Source organism: Mustela lutreola, chromosome 2 (assembly GCF_030435805.1).
Source record: "Mustela lutreola isolate mMusLut2 chromosome 2, mMusLut2.pri, whole genome shotgun sequence".
In the NCBI taxonomy this organism is placed as follows: domain Eukaryota; kingdom Metazoa; phylum Chordata; class Mammalia; order Carnivora; family Mustelidae; genus Mustela; species Mustela lutreola.
Window position 1 is genome coordinate 31,389,680 of NC_081291.1, and position 26,489 is coordinate 31,416,168.

General features: G+C 41.8%; 1 long non-coding RNA gene across 1 annotated transcript in view; it reads right to left on the reverse strand.

The window, feature by feature from the left end:
- LOC131824092 (uncharacterized) overlaps nucleotides 1-26,489 on the reverse strand; it is a 231,202-nt gene that overhangs the window by 88,505 nt on the left and 116,208 nt on the right. The gene's annotated exons all lie outside the window — the stretch shown is intronic.

Consider the following 26,489-nt stretch of genomic DNA (forward strand, 5'->3'; position numbering starts at 1 on the left):
TGTGTCTGTGGCCAGAATTTTAAAAGCTTTCTTTCAACATTTCCCCTTGAAACTCTCGAAGGCTGAAGTTTTTCAAAGAGGTACACTTTTATGTTAAGAATCACAACGTGTCTGACTAAAGGAACAATAAAAGTTTCGTGAGAGTCAAAGAGGGAAAAAAGAATGGTGGTGTGATCTTCCATTCTGGTCTCTCAATATTTCCTAAAGCTTCACCAGCCATGGCAACATCAAACACACAAGGAGGAAAGCAGAATCCATGGGAAAGAGAGGCCCAGGCTGAACTGGCCGGCAAGCGTACACTACTTTGCTGCATTTTGAAGGCAGTGTTTTCAGAGTTTCATGGTTATGCTCTCCTCCCCTACAAAATCTTCAGTGACAAAGAATTAACCAATGATATTGTTAGGGTATGGAGTCAACCACCCCTCAATTAGACAGAGAACACTCTCGATAATGCAAGTCACACAGCGAGGTTTATTTCCAGCTAGCTGGGGTCCAAGTATCTGCCCGGCGCAGTGGGTTTCAACAAGGAACCCTGAGCACTCAAAGCCAAGGGTTTATATAGCATTTTCAAGGCACTTCTTCATGGCTACATACATATCTTGCGCCCCACTTTGACAGTTTAACTTTGTTTAACCTTTTGCCACCCCGGCGTCACCCTGGAGCCATCCTGGCGGTTAAGTGAGATTTAGGTTTAGGAGAAATTTAACTTTATTTACATTTCCTTCTGCCTCAGCCTCCTTCAGTTTTATGGTGGGGAGAGCGACCTTAGGCCTTGAGAAACTGAGCCATTTGTCTCTGGAAATTGGGCCATTGAAAAGATGGCCTTTTTGTTGTAAATCACCAGGACATTTGCAAACCAAGGGAGACTCCTGTCTTGCAGGATTGTGATCTCGGCAAGTTAACTATTTGTTTTCTGTGGTCCCTGTGGCGCCATCGCCTAACCGCCCTGGGGGTATATGATTAAGTTGTTTCTTAGGTTTTAGCTACTTTCTCTTATCTCAAGTTACGTGTGTCTTGGTTAGGGACACTCAGTAAAATGGCTTCCGGGCTTCAGGATGACCATTCTTATGCTAACCCACTCTTACAGTGCAAGGTGCCGGCTTTTGCTTTGCCAAAATGGCTGTACTTCGGTCAGGGCTAGCCTCGAGGTGGGTACAGCCTTGTTTTTCTTGGCTTCCACACCTGGAGCTGGTTTCCGGGACTTGTTTTTAAGTCCCCTGGGGGGAGGGGAGCAGGGAGAGTTTAAGGGTTAAACAACAAAGTTATTGTTTAACCTCCATGGAAGCCTCTGGCTAAAATAAAAATATAAAATAGGTCCTTACAATATGTATTTGAGAAAAACACACACACACACATGCAGGCACACAAAGCGATATGTGTGTATGTGCATATGAGCGGTGGTGTAGCATACCAGTGAGAACATAGGCTCCGGAATCAGTCTCCCCGTGTTCGATTCTTCCAGTCACTATGTGTGTGACTTTGGGCAAATTTTAACTTGGCTGAGGACCAGCTTCCTTGGCCATAAAATGGAAGTAATTTGTATTCCTTCCTTACTGGGTTATTACGAGGATTATGAAAATTTATTTTTTTCTTTTCCTTTTTCTTAGAATTTATTTATTTGAGAGAGAGCGGGAGCGAGGGGAAGGGCAGAAGCAGAGAATCGCAAGCCGACTCCAGGTTGAATACAGAGCCCAATATGGGGCTTGATCTCATGACCCTGAGATCAGGACCTGAGCTGAAACCGAGAGTCAGATGCTCAGCTGACTGAGCCATCCGGGTGCCTTGGGGATCATGAAAAATTATACGTAAGGCAGTTATCAAATGACTGCCTTTTAGTTCCAGATTCACCCTTTAATACCCCCTCCACAATAATGCATAGAAGCTTTTTAAGTATATCTCCTTTTACAATGAGCACAATATTAAGCTTTCTCAATACGGGGCACGGGAGGGACACTGCGAGAGGGAAGGGGCTCTACCGCTGGTCGCAGAGACTGCCCAGACAGTCATTGTATGGATGGGCGGACATCTAACAGGGGCTCTGCCCTTGTATGAGCCCAGAACGTGGGTTCTCAGAGAGTCTGAAGCCCCAGTTAGACTCGCCTTTCTATGGCCCCTTCAATAGGACACTGACACCTAGACTTTCCACCTCTTCCTCCCCAGGTCCCTGCCCAAGCGTGCATGCCCAGGTACCAGAAGCACTCCACCTGGCCCCAAGGGCTGCTTCCTGCCTGCCCAGCAGTTATAAATCAGCTCTCACCCAGTAAACCAAGGAGTTTTTCTACCATCTGGTGAGCAGCAACTCCCCAGTCTTGAAATGGGGGCCCAAGTTTGTCTCTATTTGGGTACTCTCCCTCAGGTCTCCCGCCATATAGAGTTATTTTGTATCTTATAGTTAATCTTTTGTCATAGAAACCAGCAAATTTTTCATGTAAACAATAGAGTTATAAAAGCAGGAGAAGCTCAGAGTTCATAAGACAGCCCAGAGCCCAGGCAAGCCAGGGGTCTCTTTTTACACAGCTTATGATCTAAGTATTCTTTATATTTTCAAACAGCTGAATGAAGAAGAGCACTAGGTATATTCTGTATTTTCTTAAGCTAAAATGTTGGAGCTTGACCTTTTGAATGTCCTCCAATGGACTAAACAGACACATGTAGACAGAAAGCATATTTTTTTAAAGACTTTATTCATTTATCTGAGAGAGATACACAGAGATAGCAACAGAGATAGTAAGAGAGGGCATCGAATGGGGAGGAGAGGGAGAAGCAGACTCCCTGCTGAGCGGAAGCCCTATATGGCACTCCATCTCAGGACTCTGGGATCATGACTTAAAAGCCAAAGCCAGCCACTTAACCAACTGAGCCACCCAGGTGCTCCAGAAAGCATGTCTTTCTAAATAAAGGAACAGAATACCAGTCACTAGAGGTGGGACGTGAGGTTGCAAGGTTCGTATGCAGATAATTTAAAAGTAAATATCTATGTTTTAGGGCTTAAAAAGTCCTTTAGACATTTTTGCTGATTTAGATATCAAGCATGCTTCTTTAGCCCGATTTCTTAACCCTCTCTGTTTTTATCCATTGACTCACTGACATCTAGCAAATTAAAAAAAAAAAAAAAAAAAGCCTATGACTTTATTATAAGGAGTTCATCTCTCTGTAGGTTAACCTCTAAATTCAGTTTGGAATTTCTCTTGTGCACCCAGAGATTCAGTGATGTATTCAGTTAACAGAGAGCCTCGATCTCCAGAGAGAAAAGTAATAGAGGCTGTGGCATACACAAAGATGCAATGCCCAGTTAGCCCATCAAGGAAGGACTTGCTGTCCAGCTTTGGGAGAACAGGGTCAGTAGATCAGGTTGCCCTCAGTTGCAGAAAGCCTCCCTACCTGGGATCATGCCCTTCCTAAGGAAGCCTGCATTGACCGACCAATTCAGCAAGGTGACAATAGGAAGGGCCAACCATCTTGGTGATTCAAGACATTCTTTTTTTTTTTTTTTTTTTTTTAAGATTTTGTTTATTTATTTGACAGACAGGCAGAAAGGCAGGCAGAGAAAGAGGAGGAAGCAGGCTCCCTGCAGAGCAGAGAGCCCGATGTGGGGCTTGATCCCAGGATTCTGGGATTATGACCCAAGCTGAAGGCAGAGGCTTTAACTCACTGAGCCACCCAGGCACCCCATTCAAGACATTCTCACAGGCAAAATTTGCCCCAAAGTTTCCCTGCCAAGTTGGTCAAGGCTTGTTAGCCTTGCATCACAGTTTGATTTCTTCCTCTGTCCAACCTGGTCTTTTCCCTTCCCTTCAGAGGTACTGATCCCTCATTAAAATCTTGCATGCTAAACTCTGACTCAGCATCTGCTTCCAGAGAACACAATTGGCAACAGACTTATGTTACCATTAACATGAAATAATCTATATTTATTCAATACATTCTTGAGTGCCTAGCCTGGTTTATGTCAGACACTACACTTGGTCCTGGGGTTATAGTAGTAAAATGATACATCTGTGGTTTCTGCCTCACTGAGCTCCAGGTCTGATGGAAGAAGCAGACAGAACACAAACAAATGAATAAGCATGAATGGCTGAATGAAAGAAGTGCTTCAGTTTTTATCGTGGTTGACTGGTTAATACTTTGTATACCTTCAGTGAATTGACCCAAGCCAATTTACTTTGGATCTTTCAACAGAACTTGCTTATGGAATATTGGACAACCAGTTATCACTTTTTTTTTTTTTTTTTTTCAGTTCAGTGATTTTTCTCTCTGTCTCCTCATTCTTTATTAGGAAAATCATTCAGACTGCAGCTTTCTAGTTTTAGACACGCCCATTGGCAATTGGAGCCTCTAGTCTGGAGACATAATTGAAAAGACTAAAGAATGCACTGAGGACCTTTTGGCTGATAGATGCTGAAAAAGAAGCCAAGGTAGTTTGGTGGAGATTTCTGGAATTCCAGGGTTTCTAATTATAAGAGAAGGTATTTATTTCCTACTGACTCAAACGGTAGCAAGATTTTAGGCAAGGTGATTTAAAGATTAGAGAGAGAGGTGAATGCTTGGGGCATACTGGAGAGAAAATTGGTTATTCTGCCATTAGCTTTTACTCTGCAATGTTTTTAGCTTCCAAAAACACTTTAATTGAGTTGGACTTTTTGTCTCTTGGGTATTGGGCAGGCTCCAGAAAGAACACATGCAGATTAGTTGTACATTTTCTCATTAAGTGTTATCTTTCTAAGCTCCCTAGTGGTAAATTAGCTAGTTTTGAAGAGTTATTATTGTGTCCAAGCCATCATGGATGCTTTGGGATTATGATGTAACCCAGAAATATTAACCCCCTCATGTGGGTGCCTAGACTGTGGGCAAAGTTCTCCCTTTGCTAACCAATGTTTGTAATAAATACATAAATAATAATGATAGTCAATAATTATTGAATGTTTACCATATGCTGAGAACTGTGCCAAGTACATGATACATACATTTTCCCATCAATTCCTCACAAGTATCCTACAAGGTAGGTATTATCACCATCACCATTTTATAGAGGGCAAAAATGGGGTTTGGATGGGTTCAATAATTCACCTAGAACATATAGTTAATACATGGCAAAGCCAATACAAAACCTCAGTGTACTTGACTCCCAAACCACTGTAACATTCGTAATAAAGTAAGGTCTTATTCATTTGAAAGCCACCAAATCAAAGTTTCTGTTGTAACTGTTCCATATTCAGCAACTCATAACATCCTGTTTATACACTGCTTCCCATACTGTTTTCACCAGCCTCGGTGTCTAGAATAAAAAATGGACCCAGCCAGTCCATCTTAATTCAATCCACTAGAAGATTCATATGGCCCGTGAAGTGTTTTCGTTTCTGGGGAAGGAGAGGCAGACAGAGATGAATAGGAAACATTTTTTGCCCTCAGTGAAGTAAGAGTCTATCAGGGGATTTTAGTCTTTATCATCTTGGTCTGTCCTCCCCATTTCTCATTCGTTCTCTTTAGAAACTAGACCAGGGAGGGAATGAAAGGACAATCACCTAGGAGCGCTTTCAGCTCAGGTCATGATCCCAGAGTCCTGGGATGGAGACCCTGGTCAGGGCTCCCTGCAGAGGAGGGAGTCTGTTTCTACCTATCTTGTGGACTCACTCTCTCAATCTCTTTCAGATAAATAAATAAAATCATTATAAAAAGATAAATAAGAAAGAAAGAAGACTCACTTAAAGCATCACTGAGATAACACTTCAGGACTCAATGTGGTATCTGGCAAAGAACCAAGTAAATCTCCCTGACTCGTATGAAAATGGAACCCAAGGCCCCTGCGTTAGTCATATTATTAGTATTAACTAGGTAAAGCCAATCCATTACATGATTACACTATAATAGACAACATTTCCTTTGGGATACGGTTCCAATCACCATCTGATGAATCCCGAAAATATGCCCCTAGCAGTCATATTTGAACTGCATAGCCCTATCCCAAGCCATACTTGGTTAGTCAATGGGTCAGCAATAATCCAAGCTGAGCCAGATTATTTTCTCTTGAATTTTTTGTGTACCCTATCTTTGTGAGTGGCTGAACCAGTAATACCTAAACTTGGGGACCATGGAGTGGCCATACATTTGTATGTGACATGCGGCAAAGAGAACCTGTCTGCATCTAGAAGACAAATAATACTGGTGTGAAAGGAAATAGTCAGGAGAAATGGAAAGAAAGTCATGAAATTCTGGGTTGAATTTCTGGTTCCAGCCTAGTTTTCTAAATTCTGGTTACAATCCCCAAGTCACTCCTTTATTCTTAAAGTAGATTTCCATTTCAGGGTATAAGCTAGCTTCATTTGGTCGCTGTCCCCTGTCATCACTGACACTTAGTGCCAAGATTAAACTTAATCTTGACTAGAGCTGCCACGTACACATAGGAGAACAGGGTATGGGGCAGAGCTAGAGAGAGGAGTGGGAGCCAGTCCACAAGGAGTTTTGCCTACCAGGTTTAGCCATTGTACGTCATGCAGTAGACTAAGTCTTCTCACATTGCAATAAGATACCAACCATCTGGAGTCTTTCGAGAATGCAGATTCTGATTCAGTAACCTGGGGTGGGACTTGAGCATTTGCTCTTTCTAACAAGTTCTGTGGCCATGTCAGTGCTGCTGATACATAGACCAAACCTAGATGAACAAGGATTTAAGCAACGGGACACTGAAGGCTATGAAGCAGGGACTCATATGGCATTCCAGAAAGATCACCCTGCTGTACTGGGATGGTCATATTAGACCAGGAGGTGAGGAAAATTTATGCAGGAGAGCAATTAGGAAGATATTTCAAGATCCATGCAAGAAATGATGAAGATAGGAATTAGATTTACTGTGCCAATCTAAGAATGTACTGTTAGGGAGAAGTAAGAAGATCAATTTCTTTATTTTCCTGATTCTTTCTGGACTTATGCTACAAAATAATGAAGAAATTTAGATTTATATTCATAAGTTACAGAATATATTTTTTGAGTGTTTTTTTAATCCATTGTATTTTTAAAGCCCATTTAAAAACTGGTTTCATTTTAATGTACAAAATCTACTCCTAATAATTTGCAATCAAGTGGTTGTTTCAAGTGGGCTAGATTTTGTGCTAAAATAGGTTTGTGATGAAATGAATTCTTCACGGGCGGGGGATGGAGGGTGTTGTCATTTTTTTTTTAAAGAACCGTAATTTTTTTATTAATTAATTTATTTTCAGCATAACAATATTCATTATTTTTTCACCACACCCAGTGCTCCATGCAATCCGTTCCCTCTCTAACCTCCCACCCCCCCGCCACTTCAAACCCCTCAGATTGTTTCCCAGAGTCCATAGTCTCTCATGGTTCACCTCCCCTTCCAATTTACCCCAACTCCCTTCTCCTCTATAACTCCCCATGTCCTCCATGCTATTTGTTATGCTCCACAAATAAGTGAAACCATATGATAATTGACTCTCTCTGCTTGACTTATTTCACTCAGCATAATCTCTTCCAGTCCCATCCATGTTGCTACAAAAGTTGGGTATTCCTCCTTTCTGATGGAGGCTTAATACTCCATAGTGTATATGGACCACATCTTTCTTATCCATTCGTCCGTTGAAGGGCATCTTGGTTCTTTCCACAGTTTGGTGACCATGGCCATTGCTGCTATAAACATTGGGGTATAGATGGCCCTTCTTTTCACGACATCTGTATCTTTGGGGTAGGGTGTTGTCATTTTAACTAGGGACAAATGCTGGCTCCCAGCGGACCAGAAGTGAGGTGGCACCTTGGTTTGCATGAGAATCACCTGGAGGGATTAAAAAGGCAGACTCTTCTCCCACTGCTCGCCTTCTCTCATCCTTATTTTTCTATGCCTTCCTTGGGCCCAGTCAGCTGCATTTTAACCAGCATCCTAAAGAGAATCTGATGACAGGCCCAGGAGAAATTGAGAAATACTAATCTAGCTTGTTTTGGGAAAAACTAACTGCCTTCCTGTCATGGGTTATCTTTACCCGTCACTGACTAAAATACCAGACACACAGACAAGATGGTCCGTGCTCTTAAGAGCCTACCTTCTTAATGAGTTAAGTAATCAGGGTATATTATGTCTCTAACCAAGACCTTTATTTCACATCATGCTCATAAAGACTCTTTTACCTGATAAGGCTCACATTACATAACCACCATTAATACCCCAAAAGTAATTTTTTTTTTAAAGATTTTATTTATCTGACAGAGAGAGAGATCACAAGTAGGCAGAGAGGCAGGCAGAGAGGGAGGTGGAAGCAGGCTCCCTGCTGAGCCGAGAGCTGGAGGCGGGGCTCGATCCCAGGACCCTGGGATCATGACCTGAGCGGAAGGCAGAGGCTTAACCCACTGAGCCACCCAGGCACACCACCCCCCCAAAGTAATTTCAAAGTGTTTTAATATTCATTGTTTTATTTGATCTCTGAAATAGGTAATGAAACTCTGATTTTCCAGATCTGGATAGAAAACCTGAGAGACAGCATGGGTCTTGCTCAGCCTCACAAAGCCAGTTAGGGGCAGAAACACTGCCTTAGAATTTTGCTGTATCTTCAAATCAAGTAAGACAAGGAACAAGAAATTCTTATAGTCAGTTGCCCCTCCAGGTATCCCTGAACATCTGTAGTTCTCGATCCTGGCTAATGTGAGAATCACTCTGAAAGGTCTTTTTTTTTTTTAATTAAAAAAAATTTTTTTTAAAGATTTTGCTTTTGGGGCACCTGGGTGGCTCAGTTGGTTAAGTATCTGCCTTTGACTCAGGTCATGATCCCAGGGTCCTGGGATGGAGCCCTGCATGGGGCTCCCTGCTCAGTGGGGAACCTTCTTCTGCCTCTGCCTCTGCCTGCTGCTCTGCCTGTTTGTGCTGTCTCTCTCTGACAAATACATACATAAAATCTTAAAAAAAAAAAAAAAAGCTTATAAGGATGCATATTTAAATTCATATTCATGATTATTCTTTATTTTTTCTCAACGAAGGTCCCCTGTGTCAGTAGGGTCCTCTAAGAAGCAGATACCAGTTGATGTGCAAAATGTTCACTGAGATAAAGATGAAGGAGTTGGGAGTGGGTGGAAGTGGGTGGGGAGAGCCTTCGGATCTCAGTAAGGGTCTCCCCTCCTGAAGGGAAAGAAGGAAGATTCGGATCTGGGAGAGAAAGCAGGGGAATCAGGATTAGGTAGGAAGAGACTTGGAACATAGAAACTTAAAGAAAATCTTGGCCAAAGTGCCGTCCCTAAACAAGGTTACTCATTAGCTGAGTGTGCCATGGAGCGGGAACAGTGTGGCTTGGGCAATTCTCTTGTGCTCAGTCACTAGCTGGAACAGCCAGACCTTGGCATGGACGTCCCAGCAGAGCTAAGACATTGTCAGCCCACTGTGAATCCTGCAGTGGTTTCCCGTGAAAGGAAATCTGAGGGGCACACCTCCATTGCCACCACACCCCTCACCTCCAGAGGCTTCACAGCCCCCCTTTATCTGGATTGCCAGTTCAGGAAGGAGGGAATGGATCACATAGCACCGTGTTCAACTTTGAGAATTTCTGGTAACAACTCATGGGCTACATGCACAATCTTCTCTTTCTTTCTTTTTTTTTTTTTCAAAAAATCACTGAGAACGCTAAGCTGTGATGTGCAAGTGTTTTCTCTCGAGTGAATAAACATTGAGTGACTAAACACCACCAAGGTGGTGATCAATCTGTCAGCCTGTTGTCTTCAGGGACCTGCCATTTAGGAAAACAGGTGAAAGTTGGATTTATTCATTCAGTTAGTCACACAATGATTTTCCCTAAGTGCTTTTCTATATGTCAAATGCTACACGATGCTGGGTGTTCAGGATACAAAATCTGGTTCCTGTTTTCATGAAGCTTACAGCTTAGTAGGGAAGATGGACCAAAAGCCAATGAACATAGAAATCAGTAAAATGATTACAGCTTGTAACAAAAGTGTTAAGAAGGATACAAAGGGCTTTGACAGGGAGTAATGGGATGGGGAGATATTTTAGATAGGCTTGTTAGAGAAAGCTTCACTAAAGTAGGGAACATTTGGGGGGGTCTGGGTGGCTCAGTGGGTTAAAGCCTTTGCCTTTGGCTCAGGTCATGATCCCAGGGTCCTGGGATCAAGCCCCGCATAGGGTTCTCTGCTCAGCAGGGAGCCTGCTTCCACCCCTCCACCCCGCCTGCTTCTCTGCCTACTTGTGACCTCCGTCTGTCAGATAAATAAATAAAATCTTTAAAAAAATTTATAAAGTAGGGGACATTTAAATAGAAACTTGAACTCTGGGGATGAGAATAGGACAGGAGGAGGAAGAGGAGTACTCCAGATAGAAAGGAAATCTTGGTTTGTTCCAAGTGTTCTAAATCTGGGGTGACTAGAGCCCACTGACCAATGGGAACCCTGGCAAAGAGTGATTTTGGAGAGGTAAGAGAGTCATACACACCTCATAGGCTGTGGTAAGAAGTTTGAATTAATTGTACTTTAAGTGCAAGAAAAAAGTCATGGCAGGATTTTAAGCAATACGGCAGTGTCCGAGGGAGTAGAGGTAACATGATAAATCACTCTTAAGGGGATTACTTTGGTTTGTGGGAATGGATAAAGGAGAAATCGGGGAAGTAGAGGAACCTGCTGGCAGACGGAATCTTGAGATTTGGGGTTGGGTAGATGGCCCAGAGGGAGTGGGAGCTCATGAAATTCTTCCAATATCATTTTCCTATAGAGTTTCTCAGCAGCTTTGAGAACAGCAGCTAGCTTTAAAATATAATAAGACATCAATTCCAGAGTGCAGTTGAGGGCAGCTTTAATAAATAATATCTATGAGTTCATATTACAGATTAAAAATGCTTCCCATTATTATGTTTTAAACTATTTTTTTAAACATTTTATTTATTTATTTGACACAGAGAGAGAGACAGAGATCACAAGTAGGCAGAGAGGCAGGCAGAGAGAAAGAGGAGGAAGCAGGCTCCCCACTGAGCAGAGAGCCCCATGTAGGGCTCGATCCCCAAACCCTGAGATCATGACCTGAGCTGAAGGCAGAGGCTTAACCCACTGAACCCCCCAGGTGCCCTTAAACTAATTTTTTTAACCTTGATTCTTCTACAGTGTAAATTGAGTTAGATATTTTTAGTAAATAACACTTTACACTTCAGTATTTGTAATTGCTTGTTCTATTTTCTTAGCTCTCTGTGTGCCAAACAAAAAGAAACAATCTATTGAGCTCCTACTACAGGCAAGGCACTGGGGGACGATAGATAGATACAGATACGCATACACATACAGCTAGAGACAGGGAGGTAAGGAAAACCAGCCTTGAACTGAGGACCTATCCAAGATCATATCACTTACAGGATACAGAACTAGGATCAGAACTCTTCTCTACCAGATTTCAAAAGCTTATTTTGAACGACTATATATTGCCTAAAGATCACTTTGCATCCTTTTTTTAATTTTTTTCCCTTGAAGCAGAGGAAAGAGGGGTTTTTTTATGTTAACATGGAAATAGCACAAGTTAGGATTCCTCTGTCCAAATCCAGTTCTGTACACATTAGGAAAAGCCACACTTCCGGGTGTGAGGTGCCTGTCTCTATAAACTAGAACTCACTCTCAGAAGATTTTTCTTGCTGATCTTACCACACACTGGCTGCTTTCTGAAACCAAACCACAAATTCCTGTTTCATAAGCAGACGAACCTCAGCATCCCTGGAGACATCCCTCAATAGCCCACTTGTGAAATGTGACCTGCTTAGCATTTACATTAAACCCTTCCCAAAGGTATATTTGTGGTTCATTTAAAACATGTTCCATCTTATTCCCTAAGTAAAATAAGTCATCTTTCTAAATATGCCCTCTATCAGTATGGTGTTTTGCGGCTTGTAAAGCACTTTTGCTTTATATCATTTGATCTTTTAGGGATAACGAACACAGGCACTTTCATCCTCTTTTTAACAGATGAGAAAACTGACTCTCAAAGAGGTACATGATTCTTTTAAGCCAGGTTCTAATTCTAAGAAGGGCAGGACCAGGAGGCATACGTGGGTGTAATGATTTCAGCACTTTTATAAAAACTAGAAGTAGAGAAGTGGGAAATGGTTCTAACCATTATTATCTAGGATAAGTTAGTCTATTTTTTTTTTCAATATTTCATTTATTTATTTGACAGAGAGAAACACACAGCAAAAGAGAGAACACAAGCAGGGGAAGTGGGAGAGGGAGAAGCAGGCTTCCCACTGAGCAGGGAGCCCAATGTGGGGCTCAATCCTAGGAATGTGGCATCATGACCTGAGCCAAAGGCAAAGACCCAGTGACTAAGCCACCCAGGCACCCCCAGAATAAGTTAGTCTTATAGATAGACACATCCCTATATCAGGGGGAGCTCTGGACCTCTTGGGGAAAGGGCTGGTTGGTAATATGTCTGTAGGTATTTGCAAGAATGGTATAAATAACAGAAGTGTGAATCTCTTCTATACTTAGCTGCTTCTGGCAGTATCACTACTGATTTCCTGTCACTGTTCCCATTCATTGCTCCTTTCATTCACAGCTGGCTTCTGTCAAGGATTCTTTTCCTCTCATGCATTAAATTCCATTCCATTCAGAATCAGCTTGAATCAAATATAACCACGAGAGGTGTCTTATGGAGAATACAGAGGCCATGCCCGCGCTTTGATTTGCAATAGGACACAGAAGGAACTGAGGCTGCCGAAACTACAAATGAGGCAGACTGGGTGTCAACGCATTCTGCAAACAATGAAAGGGATCTCTTGAAGCAGCAGAACCAAGCCTGTTTGGTAAAGCCTGGGAGGTGGAGTCAAAAGCCATAAGTAGAAATCACTAGCAATTCCATCCACTCATTCATCCAACGAACTCTGAAAGAGAGACTCCTGAAAATCAGTACCTTGATCCAATCGTAGGATTCGTTAAAGGTTTTCCTAAGGAAAGGCTGCTTAAATTAACACCAGAAGGAGGCCTTCATCATAGCCAGATGAATACCAGGAAAAAGCATCCCAAGCAGAGGCAACTAAAAAATTGGAAAGAACTTGGTCCTTTCGAGGAGCCGAATGGAATTCTGTAGCAAGAGGGACCTTGCTACAGAACCACGGTCTGGTTCCACTTTCTCCAAGTGGAACCAGACCATGAAGGTAGCCCATGATAAAGCAAATGGGTTTAGCTGAGTGTACAGAATACAATCCTATCACACAGATCTGTCCAGAAATGGACCATTGTGGAAGGAGGGAAGGAGGATGAGTGGACTGGGTCACGGTGATGTGTCAGGTCTCTTCCAGTGTTGAAGATCTATGATTCCATTCTTCCGACAAATATCCAATGTGGTCATTTAAATTTTTTAGAAATTCCAAGGTTGCCTGTCTGTAGTAAATTTTATATGCAACAAACCTTGGGGCTTGAGATGTTGTTAACAACAAAAAATAAATAAAACGGCAAGAGAGGAAGAGATGTATGGTGGCGAGTAGAGGGGTGTAGATGGGATGGCGGTAAAGATTATAGACTGGAGGTCAATGCTCTTGATGTGGGGTTCAAATTCCAGTTGCTAGATTGATGACCTATACTATTATAGTCTGGTGGCTCAGAGAATATGGGCTCTTGTTTGTTTACTGCTGTGCTCCAGGCCTTAGAACAGCACCTGGCCCTGTGATAAATATTTGTTAAGTGAACGAATCAATGAAAGCTCTTGCTATGGTGGTCTGCCCAAGGCCGCCCCTTAGTTGTTGCAAAATGGTGATTTCTTTAATTCTGTCCATAAATCCTGGCAATGCCTGAGAGAGGCAGAGACAAAGAAATGAGCCCTTACATCAGCCAATAAGCGCCTTCATTCCCAGGGAAGGGAAATCAGCTGCCCCTTTTCCCCTTTGTGTCTCCCTGAGGCTCAGCTCTGGTCATTTCTCTGTTCCTTCAAGGCCGCCTGTGATATTCATTTGACCTGATTTCTCCCGTACAGTGTTGCAACTGATGATTAGCAGGCCCACCCTTGCCAACTTTTGAGGAGTCAGCTGAGACTTTGCCTATAGAGATCCCTGCCTCCAGCATAACCACTCACCCGCTTTATTGGTTCCAAGTAGAGAGTACTGCACCATCATGGACAGTGCCCAGTGCAGCCAGTAGAGAAAGTTAGCTCTGTGCTAACCGTGCACGGCAAAGAAGAAAAGCTGAGTAAGGAAGCAGAGTGCCTGGCCGTACATCCATCCTCTAGTGCTTCCTGCCCTGGATCAGATCCCAAATATTCCAGCAAAATCTCTGCATGATCTAGAGCTCCTGGAAATGGCCCATGAAGGACAAGACTCTCGGGCCAGTCAACGAAAGGGCCGAGCGTCTCCTCTGATGTCTGGGTTTCCGGAGGTTCACTCCGTGTCCACTAGTTTCAGTCTGGGTTCTCTGCAGTTTGAGTATGCGGAGAGTAAACTGTCATGATTGCAGGAAGAGAGATCACAGGAACGCTATAGAAAGAGCCCTGGAGCCAGAGCCAGCTAATGGTTATGATTTATTGATTGTCTTCGAGGTGCCAGGCACATGTATCATGCGTGTTTGCAGCAAGCGCAGTGATGGGCCACCCGGATCCCCCTTCCAGCTGTTGCTGCAGCTGCTGGAAGTGCTGCTGGCGGGCAGCCTTCTCTCAGCAGCCCTTCGTGATGGGCTCCAGCAGCAGAGAGCCGCCTTCCCCTGTGAATCGCAACCATGACTGATGAAGGTGAATTCACAAAGGCTGCACCGTCAGGACAGCTCTGATGGGCCATTTGGATTCCAGAGCTCCCTTTGGGTTGGCCGAGGCTGTCCCTGGACTGGCACGGCAGACTGACTTTTCCCTCTGCCCAATCCTACTGCCTTCCCCACCCTTCATTAGGGTTTTGTCCCAGTTCCTGTTCTTAAAAAGATCTTACGTGTTAAACGCTGCCTCAAGAGGCTACTTGAAGGAGAAGGCAGCCTGTGACAGCAACGGTGGGTAGGAAGGATGGACATGTGACTTGTTCCGTGCTCACCAAAAAGGATTCTGGACCTGCCCACTCAGTTTCCTTTCCTGAAAATCATCCCATAAATATGTAGGAAGAAGACACTGTTGGGAAGAAAGAGGGATGAGATGGTTTGGGGTGTTGCATGCTGATACAAGGTGACTGGAGAATAGCTAAAGACCAGAAAGCAGGAGGATGTCTTCTCCCCCACATACTTCTACAGTGGCTTAAAACACAAGTAAATGCCTTGTTGCTTTCTAATTATTTTTCAGTTTTCAGAGGAGTGTGTTCTTGGGTCACCATGCTGCTCTTATTCTGGGCTGTGTGGGTCATGGCTTCAACAGGGCTACAGTCACAAGAACCTTCAGTGTTGCCTATTACTATTCCCATCTCATAGATAAAGAAGCTGAGGTGAGAGAGGCCACATTTAAGATCTATTTTGCTTCTGTGTGATTTTGAGCTATTCATTTAAATTTCTTGGACCTCGTGGCTGAAAGACAAATCTTAAACGTCAACAACGCAAGGAAATGAACTAAACATCGAGATCCTTTACAATTCTAAGATCCCCAATTCTCGGTGGAATTAATAATTTAAAAGTATTTCCCCATGTTAGTTGTGCTAGGATTATATGCAGTTAATAAGGTAATTGCAAGGTCGGTTTTACTACTTTCACTACCTTTAAGCTATGCTTGCATCATATGTAGGGATTATGTCTAGAGCCTTGTGAAATATACAAGGATGGACTGTTGTCCCAGTTCACATTTGGAAAAACTCGGGATCAGAGAAAATGATTTCTTAGTGCAAAGATATTACTGCTGAGTTTTAGATCCAGAACACAGACACAGGTTTCCTGACACTTCTAATACTTATTCCATACTATGATACTTATTCTCTCTAGTCTTGTATTGGTTATCCCTTACTGCATAAAAAATTATGTTAAAACTTAGTGGCTTACAGGAACAAACATTGGTAATTTCCCACAGTTTCTGAAAGTCAGGGGGAGGCTTCGTTAAGTGGCTCTGGCTCTGAGTCTTTCATAAGGTTGCAGTCTGGATGTCAACTAGGATTACGTTTATGAAGGCTTGAGTGGAACTAGAGAATCCACTTCCAAGATGGTGCACTCTTTTGGCTGTTGACTAGATGCCTTCATTTCTCTCTGGCTGTTGAAAGGAAGCCTCAATTCTTTTTTTTTTTTTTTTTTTTCTTTTTAAAATTCTTTATTTAAATTCAATTTAGTTAACATATAGTTTCAGGGGTAGAATTTAGTGATTCATCAGTTCCATGTAATACCCATTGCCCATTACATCAAGTGTCCTCCTTAATGCCCATCACCCAATTACTCCATTCCCCCCACCCATCTCCCCTCTTGCAACCCTCAGTTGGGTACCTAGAGTTAAGCATCTCTTATGGTTTCTCTCCCTCTGTTTTTATCTTATTTTATTTTTGCTTCCCTTCCCCATGTTCATCTGTTTTGCTTCTTAAATTCCACATATGAGTGAAATCATATGGTATTTGTCTTTCTCTGACTGACTTATTTCACTTAGCATAATACCTTCTAGTTCCATCCACATCATTGCTAATGGCAAGATTTAATTCTTTTTGATGGGTAATATTCCATATATGTTATAGATATAAATATCTATATATATGCCATATCTTCTTTAGCCATTCATCAGTTGATGGACATTTGGGCTCTTTCCATATTTTAGCTGTTGTGGACATTGTTGCTATAAACAGGGGGTGGGGGTGCATGTGCTCCTTCGAATCACTATGTTTGTATCCTTTGGATAATTACCCAGTAGTACAATTGCTCAGTCACAGGGTAGCCCTATTTTTAACTTTCTGAGGAACCGCCATATTGTTGTCCAAAGTGGCTGTACCAGTTTGCATTTCTACCAATGATGTAAGAGGGTTCCCCTTTCTCTGCATCCTCACCAACATCTTTTGTTTCCTGAGTTGTTAATTTTAGCTATTCTGATCTGTGTGAGGTGGTATCTTACTGTGGTTTTGATTTGGATATCCCTGATGCCGAGTGAGACTGAGCATTTTTTCATGTGTCTGTCAGCCATTGGAGAAATGTCTGTTCATGTCTTCTGCTCATTTCTTGCCTGGATTTTTTGGGTTTTGAGTTTGATAAGTTCTTTATAGATTTTGGATCTAGCCCTTACCTGATATGTCATCTTCTCCCATTCCATAGGTTGCCTTTTAGTTTTATTGATTGCTCTTTTGCTGTGTAAAATCTTTTCATCCTGATGATGTCCCAATAGTTCATTTTTGCAGTTGTCTCCCTGGCCTTTAGAGACGTATCTAGCAAGAGGTTGCTGCAGCCAAAGTGAAAAATGTTCTTGCCTGTGTTCTCCTCTAGGATTTTGATGGATTCCTGACTCACGTTGAGGTATTTCATCTACTTTGAGTTTGTTTTTGTGTATGGTAAGAAAGTGATCCAGTTTCAGTTTTTTGCATGTGGCTGCCCGGTTTTCCCAACACCATTTGTTGAAGAGGCTGTCTTTTTTCCATTGGATATTCTTTCCTGCTTTGTCAAAAATTAATTGACCATAGAGTTGAGGGCCAATTTCTGTGTTCTGGGTTCTGTCCTATTGATCTATGTGTCTGTTTTTCTGCCAATACCATACCGACTTGATGATTACAGCTTTTAATACAGCTTGAAGTCTGGAATTGTGAAGCTTCCAGCTTTGGTTTTCTTTTTCAACATCACTTTTGCTATTCAGAATCTTTTCTGGTTCCATACAAATTTTAGGATTGTTTGTTCCAGCTCTGTCATAAATGTTGATGATATTTTGATAGAGACTTCATTGAATGTGTGGATTGCTTTGAGTAGCATAGGCATTTTTAACAACATTTGTTCTTCCAATCCATGGGCATGGAATGTTTTTCCATTTCTTCGTGTTCTTCCTCAAATTCTTTAACAAGTGTTCTATAGTTATCAGAATACAGATCTTTTATGTCTTTGGTTAGGTTTATTCCTAGGTGTCTTACAGTTTTTGGTGTAATTGTAAATGAGATCAATTCCTTGATTTCTCTTTCTGCTGCTTCATTGTTAGTATATAGAAATGCAACTAACTTCTGCACATTGATATTATATCCTGCCACTTTGCTGAATTCCTGTATCAGTCCTAGCAATTTTTTGGTGGCATCTTTCAGATTTTCTACACAGGATATCATGTCATCTGAGAAGAGTGAAAGTTTGGCTTCTTTGCCAGTCTGAATGCCTTTTATATATTTTGTTGTCCAATTGATGAGACTAGAACTTCCAGTACTATGTTGAACAACAGTGGTGAAGTGGACAGCCCTGCCATGTTCCTGATCTGAGGGGAGAGGCTCTCAGTTATTCCCAATTGAGGATGATATTTGCTCTGGGTCTTTCATATATAGCTTTTATGATGTTGAGGTATATTCCCTCTATCCACACATGGTGAGAGGTTTTAATCAAGAAAGGATGCTATATTTTGTCAAGCGCTATTTTGGCATCTACTAAGTGGATCATATGGTTCTTATTCTGTTTTTTATTCATACAGTGTATCACATTGATTTATGGATGTTGAGCCACTCCTACAACTCAGGAACAAATCCCACTTGGTTGTGGTGAATAATCTTTTTTTTTTAATATAATTTTTTATTTTTTATAAACATATATTTTTATCCCCAGGGGTACAGGTCTGTGAATCACCAGGTTTACACACTTCACAGCACTCACCAAAACACATACCCTCCCCAATGTCCATAATACCACCCCCTTCTCCCAAACCCCCTCCCCCCAGCAACCCTCAGTTTGTTTTGTGAGATTAAGAGTCACTTATGGTTTGTCTCCCTCCCAATCCCATCTTCTTTCATTTATTCTTCTCGTACCCACTTAAGCCCCCATGTTGCATCACCACTTCCTCATATCAGGGAGATCATATGATAGTTGTCTTTCTCTGCTTGACTTATTTCGCTAAGCATGATACGCTCTAGCTCCATCCATGTTGTCGCAAATGGCAAGATTTCATTTCTTTTGATGGCTGCATAGTATTCCATTGTGTATATATACCACATCTTCTTGATCCATTCATCTGTTGATGGACATCTAGGTTCTTTCCATAGTTTGGCTATTGTGGACATTGCTGCTATAAACATTCGAGTACACGTGCCCCTTTGGATCACTACGTTTGTATCTTTAGGGTAAATGCCCAATAGTGCAATTGCTGGGTCATAGGGCAGTTCTATTTTCAACATTTTGAGGAACCTCCATGCTGTTTTCCAGAGAGGTTGCACCAGCTTGCATTCCCACCAACAGTGTAGGAGGGTTCCCCTTTCTCCGCATCCTCACCAGCATCTGTCATTTCCTGACTTGTTGATTTTAGCCATTCTGACTGGTGTGAGGTGATATCGCATTGTGGTTTTGATTTGTATTTCCCTGATGCCGAGTGATATGGAGCACTTTTTCATGTGTCTGTTGGCCATCTGGATGTCTTCTTTGCAGAAATGTCTGCTCATGTCCTCTGCCCATTTCTTGATTGGATTATTTGTTCTTTGGGTGTTGAGTTTGCTAAGTTCTTTATAGATTCTGGACACTAGTCCTTTATCTGATATGTCGTTTGCAAATATCTTCTCCCATTCTGTCAGTTGTCTTTTGATTTTGTTAACTGTTTCCTTTGCTGTGCAAAAGCTTTTGATCTTGATGAAATCCCAATAGTTCATTTTTGCCCTTGCTTCCCTTGCCTTTGGCGTTGTTCCTAGGAAGATGTTGCTGCGGCTGAGGTCAAAGAGGTTGCTGCCCGTGTTCTCCTCAAGGATTTTGATGGATTCCTTTCGCACATTGAGGTCCTTCATCCATTTTGAGTCTATTTTTGTGTGTGGTGTAAGGAAATGGTCCAATTTCATTTTTCTGCATGTGGCTGTCCAATTTTCCCAGCACCATTTATTGAAGAGGCTGTCTTTTTTCCATTGGACATTCTTTCCTGCTTTGTCGAAGATTAGTTGACCATAGAGTTGAGAGTCTATTTCTGGGCTCTCTATTCTGTTCCATTGATCTATGGGTCTGTTTTTGTGCCAGTACCATGCTGTCTTGATGATGACAGCTTTGTAATAGAGCTTGAAGTCTGGGATTGTGATGCCACCAACGTTGGCTTTCTTTTTCAATATCCCTTTAGCTATTCGAGGTCTTTTCTGGTTCCATATAAATTTTAGAATTATTTGTTCCATTTCTTTGAAAAAGATGGATGGTACTTTGATAAGAATTGCATTAAATGTGTAGATTGCTTTAGGTAGCATAGACATTTTCACAATATTTATTCTTCCAATCCAGGAGCATGGAACATTTTTCCATTTCTTTGTGTCTTCCTCAATTTCTTTCATGAGTACTTTATAGTTTTCTGAGTATAGATTCTGTGTCTCTTTGGTTAGGTTTATTCCTAGGTATCTTATGGTTTTGGGTGCAAGTGTAAATGGGATTGACTCCTTAATTTCCCTTTCTTCTGTCTTGCTGTTGGTGTAGAGAAATGCAACTGATTTCTGTGCATTGATTTTATATCCTGACACTTTACTGAATTCCTGTATAAGTTCTAGCAGTTTTGGAGTGGAGTCTTTTGGGTTTTCCACATGTAGTATCATATCATCTGCGAAGAGTGATAATTTGACTTCTTCTTTGCCAATTTGGATGCCTTTAATTTCCTTTTGTTGTCTGATTGCTGAGGCTAGGACCTCTAGTACTATGTTGAATAGCAGTGGTGATAATGGACATCCCTGCCGTGTTCCTGACCTTAGTGGAAAAGCTTTCAGTTTTTCTCCATTGAGAATGATATTTGCGGTGGGTTTTTCATAGATGGCTTTGATGATATTGAGGTATGTGCCCTCTATCCCTACACTTTGAAGAGTTTTGATCAGGAACGGATGCTGTACTTTGTCAAATTCTTTTTCAGCATCTATTGAGAGTATCATATGGTTCTTGTTCTTACTTTTATTGATGTGTTGTATCACATTGACTGATTTGCGGATGTTGAACCAACCTTGCAGCCCTGGAATAAATCCCACTTGGTCGTGGTGAATAATCCTTTTAATGTACTGTTGAATCCTATTGGCTAGTATTTTGTTGAGTATTTTCGCATCTGTGTTCATCAAGGATATTGGTCTATAGCTCTCTTTTTTGGTGGGATCCTTGTCTGGTTTTGGGATCAAGGTGATGCTGGCCTCATAAAATGAGTTTGGAAGTTTTCCTTCCATTTCTATTTTTTGGAACAGTTTTAGGAGAATAGGAATTAGTTCTTCTTTAAATGTTTGGTAGAATTCCCCCGGGAAGCCGTCTGGCCCTGGGCTTTTGTTTGTTTGGAGATTTTTAATGACTGTTTCAATCTCCTTACTGGTTATGGGTCTGTTCAGGCTTTCTATTTCTTCCTGGTTCAGTTGTGGTAGTTTATATGTTTCTAGGAATGCATCAATTTCTTCCAGATTGTCAAATTTATTGCCGTAGAGTTGCTCATAGTATGTTCTTATAATAGTTTGTATTTCTTTGGTGTTAGTTGTGATCTCTCCTCTTTCATTCATGATTTTATTTATTTGGGTCCTTTCTCTTTTCTTTTTGATAAGTCTGGCCAGGGGTTTATCAATTTTATTAATTCTTTCAAAGAACCAGCTCCTACTTTCGTTGATTTGTTCTATTGTTTTTTTTGGTTTCTATTTCATTGATTTCTGCTCTGATCTTTATGATTTCTCTTCTCCTGCTAGGCTTAGGGTTTCTTTCTTGTTCTTTCTCCAGCTCCTTTAGGTGTAGGGTTAGATTGTGTACCTGAGACCTTTCTTGTTTCTTGAGAAAGGCTTGTACCGCTATATATTTTCCTCTCAGGACTGCCTTTGTTGTGTCCCACAGATTTTGAACCGTTGTATTTTCATTATCATTTGTTTCCATGATTTTTTTCAATTCTTCTTTAATTTCCCGGTTGACCCATTCATTCTTTAGAAGGATACTGTTTAGTCTCCATGTATTTTGGTTCTTTTCAAACTTCCTTTTGTGGTTGAGTTCTAGCTTTAGAGCATTGTGGTCTGAAAATATGCAGGGAATGATCCCAATCTTTTGATACCGGTTGAGTCCTGATTTAGGACCCAGGATGTGATCTATTCTGGAGAATGTTCCATGTGCAATAGAGAAGAATTTGTATTCTGTTGCTTTGGGATGAAATGTTCTGAATATATCTGTGATGTCCATCTGGTCCAGTGTGTCGTTTAAGGCCTTTATTTCCTTGCTGATCTTTTGCTTGGATGATCTGTCCATTTCAGTGAGGGGAGTGTTAAAGTCCCCTACTATTATTGTATTATTGTTGATGTGTTTCTTTGATTTTGTTATTAATTGGTTTATATAGTTGGCTGCTCCCACGTTGGGGGCATAGATATTTAAAATTGTTAAATCTTCTTGTTGGACAGACCCTTTGAGTATGATATAGTGTCCTTCCTCATCTCTTATTATAGTCTTTGGCTTAAAATCTAATTGATCTGATATAAGGATTGCCACTCCTGCTTTCTTCTGATGTCCATTAGCATGGTAAATTCTTTTCCACCCCCTCACTTTAAATCTGGAGTTGTTTTCGGACTTAAAATGAGTTTCTTGGAGGCAACATATAGATGGGTTTTGTTTTTTTATCCATTCTGATACCCTGTGTCTTTTGACAGGGGCATTTAGCCCATTAACATTCAGGGTAACTATTGAGAGATATGAATTTAGTGCCATTGTTTTGCCTGTAAGGTGACTGTTACTGTATATGGTCTCTGTTCCTTTCTGATCTACCACTTGTAGGCTCTCTCTTTGCTTAGAGGACCCCTTTCAAGATTTCCTGTAGAGCTAGTTTGGTGTTTGCAAATTCTTTCAGTTGTTGTTTGTCCTGAAAGCTTTTAATCTCTCCTTCTATTTTCAATGATAGCCTAGCTGGATATAGTATTCTGGGCTGCATGTTTTTCTCATTTAGTGCTCTGAAAATATCATGCCAGCTCTTTCTGGCCTGCCAGGTCTCTGTGGATAAGTCAGCTGCCAATCTAATATTTTTACCATTGTATGTTACAGACTTCTTTTCCCGGGCTGCTTTCAGGATTTTCTCTTTGTCACTGAGACTTGTAAATTTTACTATTAGGTGACGGGGTGTGGGCCTATTCTTATTGATTTTGAGGGGTGTTCTATGAACCTCCTGAATTTTGATGCTCGTTCCCTTTGCCATATTGGGGAAATTCTCCCCAATAATTCTCTCTAGTATACCTTCTGCTCCCCTCTCTCTTTCTTCTTCTTCTGGAATCCCAATTATTCTAATGTTGTTTCGTCTTATGGTGTCACTTATCTCTTGAATTCTCCCCTCGTGGTCCCGTATCTGTTTGTCCCTCTTTTGCTCAGCTTCTTTATTCTCTGTCATTTGGTCTTCTATATCACTAATTCTTTCTTCTGCCTCATTTATCCTAGCAGTGAGAGCCTCCATTTTTGATTGCAACTCATTAATAGCTTTTTTGATTTCAACTTGGTTAGATTTTAGTTCTTTTATTTCTCCAGAAAGGGCTTTTATATCTCTCGAGAGGGTTTCTCTAATATCTTCCATGCCTTTTTTGAGCCCGGCTAGAACCTTGAGAATTGTCATTCTGAACTCTAGATCTGACATATTACCAATGTCTGTATTGATTAGGTCCCTAGCCTTCGGTACTGCCTCTTGTTCTTTTTTTTGTGTTGAATTTTTCCGTCTTGTCATTTTGTCCAGAGAAGAGTATATGAGGGGGCAAGTAAAATACTAAAAGGGTGGCAACAACCCCAGGAAAATATGCTTTAACCAAATTAGAAGAGATCCCAAATCGTGAGGGGGGAGAAAGGGGATAAAAAGAGGTTCAAAAAGGAAGAAAGAAAAAAAAGAAAAAAGAAAAGAAAAAAGAAAGAAGAAAAAAAAGAAAAGAATTAAAAAAAAAGAAAACACCTAAGAAAAATATAAAAAAGAAAAAATATATGTATTAGATAAACTAGTAAAAAATCGTTAAAAAAGAAAAAGGTAACAGTTAAAAAAAATTTTTTACCCGAAGGCGAGAAAAAAAAACAAAAAATGAAAAAGAAAAAAATTAAATTAACCGCAAGACTAAAAAAAATCACAGGGCAAAAGCCATGAGTTCCGTGCTTTGCTTTCTCCTCCTCTAGAATTCTGCTGCTCTCCTTGGTATTGAAACCGCACTCTTTGGTAGGTGAACTTGGTCTCAGCTGGATTTCTTGTTGATCTTCTGGGGGAGGGGCCTGTTGTAGTGATTCTCAAGTGTCTTTGCCCCAGGCGGAATTGCACCGCCCTTACCCGGGGCCGGGGTGAGTAATCTGCTTGGGTTTGCTTTCAGGAGCTTTTGTTCCCTAAGCGCTCGCTTTCTGTAGAGTTCCGGAGGACGGGAATACAAATGGCGGCCTCCTGGTCTCCGGCCCGGAGGAGCCAAGAGCCCAGGGCCGCACTCCTCAGTGCGCGCTCAGAGAACCGCGCCCAGTTACTCCCGTCTGCCTGACCTCTGGCCGCGCTCTGAGCTCACCGAGCCTGCGACCGGTTCAAGGTCACCCCGAGCTGCGAGCTTACTGTCGGCTCTGTCTCTGTAGCCGGCTTTCCCGTTCCAATACCCGCAAGCTCTGCGACACTCAGACACCCCCGATCCTTCTGTGACCCTGCGGGACCTGAGGCCATGCTGACCCCGTGTGGGCTTTGCCCCGGGTAGCCTCTGGAGCGATGTCCCTCAGCGGAACAGACTTTTAAAAGTCCTGATTTTGTGCGCGGTTGCTCCGCCACTTGCCGGGAGCCGGCCCCTCCCCCCGGGGTCTATCTTCCCGTCGCTTTGGATTCACTTCTCCGCCGGTCCTACCTTTCAGAAAGTGGTTGTTTTCTGTTTCCAGAATTGCTGTTCTTCTTCTCTTCGATCTGCCGATGGATTTTCAGGTGTTTGCAATCTTTAGATAAGCTATCTAGCTGATCTCCGGCTAGCTGAAGTAGTCTCGGCCTGCTACTTCTCCGCCATCTTGACTCCTCCCCCGAGATAATGTATGTTTGTGAATAATCTTTTTAATGTACTGTTGGATCCTATTAGCTAGTATCTTGATGAGAGCTTTTACATCCATGTTTATCATGGATATTTATCTATAATTCTCCTTTTTAGTAGGGTCTTTGTCTGGTTTGGGGAGCAACATAATGTTGGCCTCCTAGAATGAGTTGGAAGTTTTCCAGGAAGCCTTGATTCTTCACCTCATGGTCCTTTCCGTGGAATTTCTTGAGTGTCCTCACAACATGGCAGATAACCTCCCTCAAAATGAGCCCTTTAATAGGGAGAGCAAAGAGGAAGCTAAAGGGCCTTTTATGACCTACCTCAGAAGTCATATAACCACTCCTGCCATATTCTATTCATTTTCAATGATTCATTAATTCCAGTCCCTATTCAAGAGGCTCTAAATCTTGGAAGGATAAGTATCAAAGAATTTATGGGCAGATGTTAAAACTGTCACAGTCCTGTTCTTGGGTGGTTTAAGGATTCCCTAATGGGGGCAGTATTGTTTCCTCCTGGAAATTCAGGCCAGTAGAATGAACCAGGGTGCCAGAATTTTACTGCAGGGCAAGTTTTTCAGGTGTCACATTAGACACCTGAAAGGGCAGTTGGATAGCCCTTTATTCCTTGGCCAGGGTTGGCTTCTAAAACACCAAATTCAGACAGTAATATAATAATAATGATGATGGAGAACATCCGTAGTTTTTGCCAATCTGGAATCCATTTCTCATTCTTCTAATTTTACCTTGGAAACCCCCTTTCACCTTTCCTAGTCAAAGGAGAACCAGAGATTAAAAGCCACATCCGGGGCACCTGGGTGGCTCAGTGGGTTAAAGCTTCTGTCTTCAGCTCGGGTCATGATCCCAGGGTCCTGGGATTGAGCCCCGCATCAGGCTCTCTGCTCAGTGGGGAGCCTACTTCTCCCCTCCCCTCTCTCTGCCTGCCTCTCTGCCTACCTGTGATCTCTGTCAAATAAATAAATAAATAAAATCTTAAAAAAAAAAAAAAAAGCCACTTCCTTCAGTTCCAGAGATGGTCATGAGACCCAGGCCAACCAGTTATTTTGTTCTGGGCTAGAAATGAAATGGGTTTAATGCTAGTCAATATCCAAATTTTGTTGGAATTATGGGGAGCAGCTTTCTTTCTAGAGTGTATGTAAGACTCCTCCCATCAAATTGGAAGAGTTTGAGAATGAAATCAGCACAGAGGAGAAATTGTACAAAGACATGGAGAATGAAATTGAGAGAGAGAGAGATTCTTGGTAATATTATCATTTGCATCTAGAAAATCCAGCATAATTCAGGCAAGCAATTTGTCCAAAGTTATATAGCAAGCGTTGGTTTGCAACCCTCTCAGGAGCTTCCCAGGTATAATCTGAAACCAGTCTCTCTACTCAGAAGGCAGGGAGAGACCTAAGAATGAGGCAGACCACTCCAGGTTGGTTGGTGGCTCTTTATCACCCAACAAATCTTTTAAGTTTATAAAGAGACTGTAACTGGATTCAGTCACATACACTGTGTA